This window comes from Lithobates pipiens, unplaced genomic scaffold (assembly GCF_037356315.1).
Source record: "Lithobates pipiens isolate NorthernLeopardFrog02 unplaced genomic scaffold, aLitPip1_a1.2 Scaffold_25, whole genome shotgun sequence".
In the NCBI taxonomy this organism is placed as follows: domain Eukaryota; kingdom Metazoa; phylum Chordata; class Amphibia; order Anura; family Ranidae; genus Lithobates; species Lithobates pipiens.
In genome coordinates this window covers 11,630,449-11,639,694 of record NW_027507787.1, presented here as the reverse complement: position 1 = coordinate 11,639,694, position 9,246 = coordinate 11,630,449, and the positions used below count along the sequence as shown (strand labels likewise).

Genomic DNA, 9,246 nt, shown 5'->3' with positions numbered 1-9,246 from the left:
CCGCCCCCCCAATAAAGAGGACCTGTCACCACCCCTCATAGTACCAGTCAATCACAGTCAGAGTATTTGAGTACCTGTCACAGCCCATCAGAAGGGAGGAGGGATAAGAGGTCTTACGCAAGGGAGTGTAACCCACATTGAAGTCCCAAGAAAGTTGCACTGAATATTCCTGGGCAACCCATAAATCCCCATCCAAGTTAAACCCCCTCAAAAAACAAAGCTTTTAGACCGTTTTGTCTGAGAGGGATGCCGGGCTGGGCAGGGTCACAGGAGAACATTCAGCAACCCCTACGGGGGTGTGACTACACAAGTGCAAACAAAGCAGACTAGAGTAATCTAGATTAACACAAAAAGCAAAGCAAAGACAAGACATTAGGTTTAAAAATCAGGTCAAAAATTATTTTTTAGTCATGTATGATTCCATATTATAAATAGTAGAACGCAGTCATTAAAGTGATCAGAAAGAGGCTACATCTTCATGCACACAGATGGAAATTGGGAAGGAAGTCCAGTAAAACTCAATAAAGACATCTTTGGGTTGATTGCTTTTCCTCGACCTTGCTGGCACACGAACACTGCTAGAAGTTCAGTTGAGCAAACTCATTGAAAACGTAGGCAGGAGCTTAAAAGGAGGAGTGATAAAGGGTTAGAGATGAGACATTGATAAGCAATCCTTAAAGCCCATTTCCACATTGGCAGCTAAATTGTGTGATTTAGGAGGGGCACTGTGGAGACCATTAACGAAGTGGTGGTCATCTTTGACACCGAGGGCCTCAAGTGCATATGTATTGCCCATAAACTCTGCTCTGTTGGGACCACAAAGCCCGCAATCAAAGGGAAATCATTTGAAACTACATTCTACTCTCCTCCAAGGTGGACATTAAATGAGATTATACCCTGTCCAAACTAACAACTAGCTTCCTGACACCAATACATCCGGTGTGAACTTGCAGACTTATTCCAATAAATTAAATTCGGGAAGATTAAACCTATTAGTGTGGGAACGACATGTGTCATACCTTATCCCCTTAAGGGGACAAGGCATCCTGACTCCATATCTTAAGCCTGACCCAAGAATAGGGAGCGTTGATTTTGGCCTGGCTGAAGTGTTTGTTGACTAATATAGTGCCCTCATACTCCAACCAAGAAAAACAAAGAACCATTCCAAAGAACACCACTCCGTATTCCCAGGAAGAAAGGATGAACAGTTATAATAGAATCCGCCATTCCCACTGTAAGCCATAGTTAAACTTCTAGACTAACTGCCAGGATGCACTAGAGCAGCAGACAAGGAGACTGAATACAAACTAGCCTCGGCCTTCTCGAAGGAGTGGGCACTCCTCCCCCAACCCAGCAAAGACTGAGATTGACCCAGTCCCCAAAGCTGCCACTACAGAACAGCCTGGCAACCAGTCCAGATGCCCAACTACAGCTCACAGTAAAAATTTAAGACCGTCTTGCAACAGCTGACCCTTTACTTGCAGAGAGCGGGGGCTCCCTGTAGACTTTCCCAATAAAATTCATAAACTCAGCCATAGAATATATTGACTCCCTGTAGACTTTTCCCAAAGGGATCAGATTAACATTCTTGCTTAGCCCTGCAGAAACCAAATCCTTGAAACCGATGACCTTCAGGGTAAAGCACAAGCTGTGAGTGAATGAGGCAGAGACTCGGGTGAAGCAGTGTTGCAATGCCCTGCCCTGCTCCATCAAAGCTCCTTAACGCCCCAATAACCCACAACCCAAGGAGGAAGAGACTTCAGACTGAACAAGAACCTCTGAGCCCAAAACTTAAGAGCTATGATAAAATTCAATGCACCCGCAGAGACTTACAGAGAGCGGGGAGCTCCCTGTAGACTTTCCCAATAAAATTCATAAACTCAGCCATAGACTATAGTGGCTAAAATAGTATAAGCCAATATAAAGCTTTGGGTCCACAAAAAAAAACTGAGTGGCTAAACCCATGCAGCAAGTTAGGATGAAAGCTCATAACTCTGCTTTAGACCTATCCTACTTGGCTATCTCCTTCCTAACTCAGTGTAACAAAGTAGTACATTCATTTTTGGGTCCACAACATTGAGTGGTTAAACCCAAGCAATGAGTTATGATGAAAAACTCACAACTCACAGATGATTGAGCTCTAGATTCTCGCTCTACTTCCTAATCCTGCGTAACCAAGTACATTCATTTTTGGGTCCACAAAATTGTGTGGCTAACCCAAGCCATGCTACCTACCATTTGCCAGTACTGCAGGAGCAGAAAAGGGATTTCATCTTGCTTTGACTGTTCATGGCCTTCCAACTAGTCATGGAAAAGAAATTTTTTTTACAATGGAGTCATGCCTATGTATTCAGAGATAATGAAATCTGAGGTCCAATCTAAACCATGTCATGCAATACAGACTTTCACTGTGAACCCAAAATGCTTGCTGTATGGTTAAACCTGGCTTCAATGTGTTCCAGGGTCACTTAGCCCTGAATCTCTAGAGCCGTTAAAGCAGGAGTCAGTTTACGTTTAACCAGTGGGTTAAATGAAAAAAAAAAAAAAAAATCAGATTCCTCCATCCAAATGCGGGAAGCCTCCCCGCTCATTTTATTTTGACAGCAGGGAGACTCCCTTGCTGTGAGGCTAGGTTCACACAATGCGATGCGAACAGCGTGATTCTTGTGCGAGTTCCCCCATCGCATGTCCCACAGGCAGGTCACAATTCCCTCTGCGAACCTCTGTGGGTGTCAATACAGAGTTAAAGTGGAAGTAAACTCATGGATTTAAACAGTTAAAAAAATAAAAAAAAGCATGCCGGGAATGCCAACTGCACATTGGCTGTGCTCTCAGCCAAACTATCAAACCATCCAATGGCTGGTGTCATAACAAATCACATGTGCAGCACCATAGCAGTTGAAGATTAAAACAGAGGCAAAGAAGGCAGCTTCCTTGGCTGAAAACGATAGGGGAGTTTACTTCCACTTTAATGACACCCCCAGTTCGGTTGTCAGTACGCGCTGTGAAATGGTGCAGGAATTGGATCGCATTTGATCCGATTCAATTCCAGTGCGGAGCAAAAAAGGGTCCTGCACCCTTTCGATCCAAATGCGATGCAAATTCAGCCATATATAATCTGTATGGTTGAATTCACATCGCACAGACATATGTGATCTGCACAGCAATACAGTGCAAAATCGCACGCGGATGTCCAACGCCGAGATCGTGTGAACCCAGCCTCAAAATATACAAATCAGATTTTAATCCTACTGTCCAGCCACAGTGGTCACACATTTAATTTGATACATACCTCTCAGTTTACTCTGACAGCATCATGTTGCCATAATTCAGCCTTAGTGGGCATCTCGCCAGCTACAATATAAAACGTAAGCCTTAGGATCACATGAAAACATAAGCGGTTGATTTTGTATAGAAAAAAGGAAGGGGTTTATCAGAACATCAATATTAAATACATTAGCAATACTGGTTCAACACTGAACTAGGGGGGAAGGCTCGCGCACCTCATCCACACCCCCAGGAGCTCAATCCATGCCAGACACTACCAACCGAACCATAACATCTCACTCTTAGGCACCAGGAACCTGGTCACCACCAGATCGCGTGGTTAAATCCAAGCCCATGAGTCACGAGAAAGGCTCATAACTCAGTTTAGCAATGAAATTAGCAACTCTGGTCCACAAAAACCATGTGGCCAAACTCAAAACTCAAGTAACGATAAAAGTTCATAAACTCGTCCCGTGTTTATAAAAAAAAAAAAAAAAAAAAAATAAAAATAAACTTACCATTTGCTGAAGTGGCAGGGCCAAAAGGAAATTCCGTAGTGCTTTGGGCTTTTTTTTTCTCCCGCTAGAAAATGTAAAAAGATCATAAAATGATTACAGTAAGCTTGATCGCGCAACATGCCATTTGCATTTCACAGGAGGTCGGTGCGCAGAGGCCTCAGAAACAGAAGTAGCGTGAGCAGAGACAGCGTGAGCAGAGACAGCGTGAGCAGAGACAGCGTGAGCAGAGACAGCGTGAGCAGAGACAGCGTGAGCAGAGACAGCGTGAGCAGAGACAGCGTGAGCAGAGACAGCGTGAGCAGAGACAGCGTGAGCAGAGACAGCGTGAGCAGAGACAGCGTGAGCAGAGACCTCATACGCAAGCGCAGCGTGTGTCCCAGCACACGTGTTGCCGCATGCGTCCCGACTTGTATGTGGCCTGCATACATCCCGACTTGCAAGGGTCAACATGCGCCCGCCACAGAGGCCAGTGTTAGGGAAGCTCTCCGCAGACTTCCCCCAAGTGGGATCAGAGTGAAATTCGCCACCTGCATCTCTTTACAGAGAAGGAGCTCCTAGGAACCGGTAACCTTCATGGAATGCTGAACACTGATGTGAATGAAAGCCAACCAAGTTCTCCGCTGTGACAGGGCAGGGCATGCAACACTGTCGACACTGAACTTGGGGGGGAAGGCTCGCGCACTTCATCCACACCCCCGGGAGCTCAATCCCTGCCAGATGCTTCCAACCGAACCATAACAGCTCACTCCTAGATCCCCAGAACCTGGCCACCTCCTGTGTTTTTTCATCTTACCATTTGCTGAAGCTGCAGGGCCACCAAGGAAATTCCACATTGCTTTGAGCTTTTTTTCCTCCCACTGGAAATTGAAAAAAAGATCATAAAATTAACGATGGGGTCAATTTCACCAAAGTCGATTAAACCAAAATAGATACCATAAGCCTACCAAGAAATAAGGAATCTAGCATTACCGACCTACCGAAAGATGCTTCCTAAATCCCTTACCTCCCCAGAAAAGTATCCGTATTTGGGGAATGCCTAAACCTGCATACTTGTCTGGGGTTAAAGAACAGCATGACGGCAAACTGGTCATCCACCAAAATATTCCATGACTGGAGTAAACAGACATAAAACACTCCCGTCCCCTCCGAGGAATTACCCACAACTACAGCCCCACTTAATCCAACCATACAAGAACAGACGTCTGGAGTGAAAATTGGCTGTAGCGGCCATTTATTAACATATAACCAATAACACATTCCTTGAACGTGGAGTGGAGGCAACTTGGGGGCGCTCAAGCTGGTGCAGAACTACAAGTCCCATCATGCCTCTTGGAGTCATTTTAAGTGCCAGCAATGCCTCATGGGAAATGTAGTTCCACAACAGCTGGAGGGCCTACCCCTGCTTTAACAGAAACATAATAATCACAATGATACATAATTACAAAGATACCCAGAGAAAATGGAGGCTGGACTGGAGGTAATAGAAGGCATTACAATGACATTTAAAGTAAACTTTTACCAGTATTTTGCATATTTAAAATGATTATATCACAAAACAAAAACAAACCCACAAAAGAAAAACCACAAAAGAAAAACCACAAAAGAAAAACCACAAAAGAAAAACCACAAAAGAAAAACCACAAAAGAAAAACCACAAAAGAAAAACCACAAAAGAAAAACCACAAAAGAAAAACCACAAAACAAAAACCACAAAACAAAAACCACAAAACAAAAACCACAAAACAAAAACCACAAAACAAAAACCACAAAACAAAAACCACAAAACAAAAACCACAAAACAAAAACCACAAAACAAAAACCACAAAACAAAAACCACAAAACAAAAACCACAAAACAAAAACCACAAAACAAAAACCACAAAACAAAAACCACAAAACAAAAACCACAAAACAAAAACCACAAAACAAAAACCACAAAACCAGCATTTACTACTACTTTAATCTAAAAGATTTATATCTCCCTTCATGTCTGACCCCTAGTTAAAATGCCCATATATCCTACTTCACTATATATTACTTTTACTGTTCTACAGTATAAATGAGCCCCTTATAGTAGCGATTTTCTGCTATAAAAAAAGGACTCCATTTTTTTTTTTATTTTTATTTTTTTTTTAAACATGACAAAAAAACATGCTGCTGCTACTAATCGTCTTAGGCCTGGTTCACACCAATGCATTTTTGGTGCTTTTTTTTTGCAGAAACGCACTACAGTTCATTTATCGCTGTTTCCTATGGGACACGTTCACATATTAGCCAATTAATCAAAATAAAATCAGGCAACTAATCGATTATGAAAATAATCATTCGTTGCAGCCCTACTAAAAACGCATACATGGTTTATAGTAGGGCTGAAACAACTAATCGATTATGAAATTAATCAATTACCATTTTCATAATCGATTAATCGGCCAGTAACAAAATGGGGATAAAGTTCATTACTCTAATGATATTTACCAGATTGACCCTTTAGTAGTATATGCAAAAAAAAAAATTATAATATATATATATATATATATATATATATATATATATATATATATATATATATATATATATATATATATATATATATATATATATATATATATATATATATATATATATATATATATATATATATATATATATATATATATAATCTATCCCCTCTAATGGTATATGCACTACATATGTCCCCTCTAATGGTATATGCACTACATATGTCCCCTCTAATGGTATATGCACTACATATGTCCCCTCTAATGGTATATGCACTACATATAGCCCCTCTAATGGTATATGCACTACATATAGCCCCTCTAATGGTATATGCACTACATATAGCCCCTCTAATGGTATATGCACTACATATAGCCCCTCTAATGGTATATGCACTACATATAGCCCCTCTAATGGTATATGCACTACATATAGCCCCTCTAATGGTATATGCACTACATATAGCCCCTCTAATGGTATATGCACTACATATAGCCCCTCTAATGGTATATGCACTACATATAGCCCCTCTAATGGTATATGCACTACATATAGCCCCTCTAATGGTATATGCACTACATATAGCCCCTCTAATGGTATATGCACTACATATAGCCCCTCTAATGGTATATGCACTACATATAGCCCCTCTAATGGTATATGCACTACATATAGCCCCTCTAATGGTATATGCACTACATATAGCCCCTCTAATGGTATATGCACTACATATAGCCCCTCTAATGGTATATGCACTACATATAGCCCCTCTAATGGTATATGCACTACATATAGCCCCTCTAATGGTATATGCACTACATATAGCCCCTCTAATGGTATATGCACTACATATAGCCCCTCTAATAGTGTATATAGCTTCTAATAGTATATACAGTATATCTCTCCTCTAATGGAATATACAGTATATCTTCAATAGTGTATATACAGTATATCTCCTCTAATAGTATATATCCCCTCTAATATATACAGTATATCTCTTCTGTCTGTTATTCTCAGAGTGGATTAGATATTTTGCTCCCTAACATAGTTGGTTATTTATATTCACCACTGCATATAGAGATTTTTAAAAATAAATTGACTTTTTTTAAACATTAACTAAATTATACACCACCTTTTTTATTTTTTAGGTCATTAGCCGATTAATCAAAACAATAAATCGGCCAACTAATCGATTATGAAAATAATCGTTAGTTGCAGTCCTAGTTTATAGTGCGGCTGACTGCTCAGTATACATCGGGGTTTGGAAACAAAAATAAACGGTCCTATAGGAAAGTGCGATAACTAGAGCAGCCAATCAGCAACTGACCGCCATACGGTTTTACAGCAGTCATGTGATTGTTTGCTAGAAGGACATTATCCATTGATAATTGGGGCTTATTTAATATTCAGTACACTGAGCTATTAATGCAACAATCCCCCTCTAAAAATAATTCAATCGATGGCCCATGGCCAAGGCCAACGCCATGCCTGCCATCGATCGCCAGCGGCCAGAGCCATCGATCGCCAGCGGCCAAGGGCCAGAGCCATGCTTGCCATCGATCGCCAGCGGCCAAGGGCCAGAGCCATGCTTGCCATCGATCGCCAGCGGCCAAGGGCCAGAGCCATGCTTGCCATCGATCGCCAGCGGCCAAGGGCCAGAGCCATGCTTGCCATCGATCGCCAGCGGCCAAGGGCCAGAGCCATGCTTGCCATCGATCGCCAGCGGCCAAGGGCCAGAGCCATGCTTGCCATCGGCCAAGGGCCAGAGCCATGCTTGCCATCGATCGCCAGCGGCCAAGGGCCAGAGCCATGCTTGCCATCGATCGCCAGCGGCCAAGGGCCAGAGCCATGCTTGCCATCGATCGCCAGCGGCCAAGGGCCAGAGCCATGCTTGCCATCAATCGCCAGCGGCCAAGGGCCAGAGAAATGCTTGCCATCAATAGCCACGGGCCAGATCTATCTATCACCAGTGGCAAAGGACCAGAGCCATGCTTGCCATCAATCGCCAGTGGCAAAGGGGAGGCATGCTTCCTAGTCACCAGCAGTGGCAAGAGGAATGCATGCTTCCCATTGATCAGCAGTAGATTTTAGCATGGATTCCCCTGGAGTTGAGCTCTGCAGCTTTGTGTTCAGGCTTGAACACAATTCATAGGGAAGATTAGACATTCAGATTGGAACATTTAAACAAAGTGCAGTAAAAATGAATGTAACCCAGAGCTTCTAACTCAACATATCAAACATCACTTACCAAACCAACATGGCAGCAGCAGCAAGCCATGTGCTCCATCAGTAGACCAACAGGGCAGACTGCTCCAAAAGTGGGCGTATTTATATGGAAAGCAGACATTTTTTTTTTCCAACTTTATTTGGGACAGCACATACCTGACAAATCTAACAAACTCTCCAAATAAGTTCAAATAACTCTTATTTTCTTTTGCAAGCAGAGTTGGGACTTGTAGCTGTTCCTGGACAGCTGCAGATAAGAGGAAATAAAGTAAAAATGATAAAAAAAACACAAACTGCAAACTGCATGGGGGACTAGAAAAGGTCAGCTGACACTCTTCAACTTTAACCCCTGATTGCCCAGATTCAGTGTTGCTTTTGCAAAAAAAAAAAAAAAAAAAGGCAAAATAAAAAAAAAGAAGAAAAATTTAAATAGAAAAATAAAGAACAAAAAAAAAGAAAAAAGAAAAAAAAAAAAAAGAAGAAAATAAAGAAAAAAAAAACACACACATTGCCTTTTCAGTGCGTTTTTTTTTAATCTGTTGTGTAAAAAAACAAAACAAACAAAAAACGCATAATGCGTTCTTCATGCTTTTTTTCTCCATGGTGGGGGGGGGAATGGATATGGGACTCAAAAAGCACGCTCAAAAACAAGTCATGTTGCTTTTTTTTCGTTGAGTTAACATAGTGTCAAGTAGTCAAGTATACTACTACAACTATAGTGGAAGATGTATTTTTTT

The 9,246-nt window shown here is 41.7% G+C and overlaps 1 long non-coding RNA gene across 1 annotated transcript; it reads right to left on the bottom strand.

Annotated features, from left to right (window-relative positions):
* Positions 1-377: 377 nt before the first annotated feature.
* On the bottom strand, positions 378-8,576 carry LOC143929854 (uncharacterized). The gene is made up of 6 exons (XR_013262606.1): positions 8,532-8,576; positions 4,579-4,642; positions 3,786-3,849; positions 3,293-3,354; positions 2,236-2,301; positions 378-622 (listed from the first exon to the last, which is right to left on the bottom strand). It is a non-coding gene; the product is annotated as an uncharacterized LOC143929854 (long non-coding RNA).
* Positions 8,577-9,246: the final 670 nt, after the last annotated feature.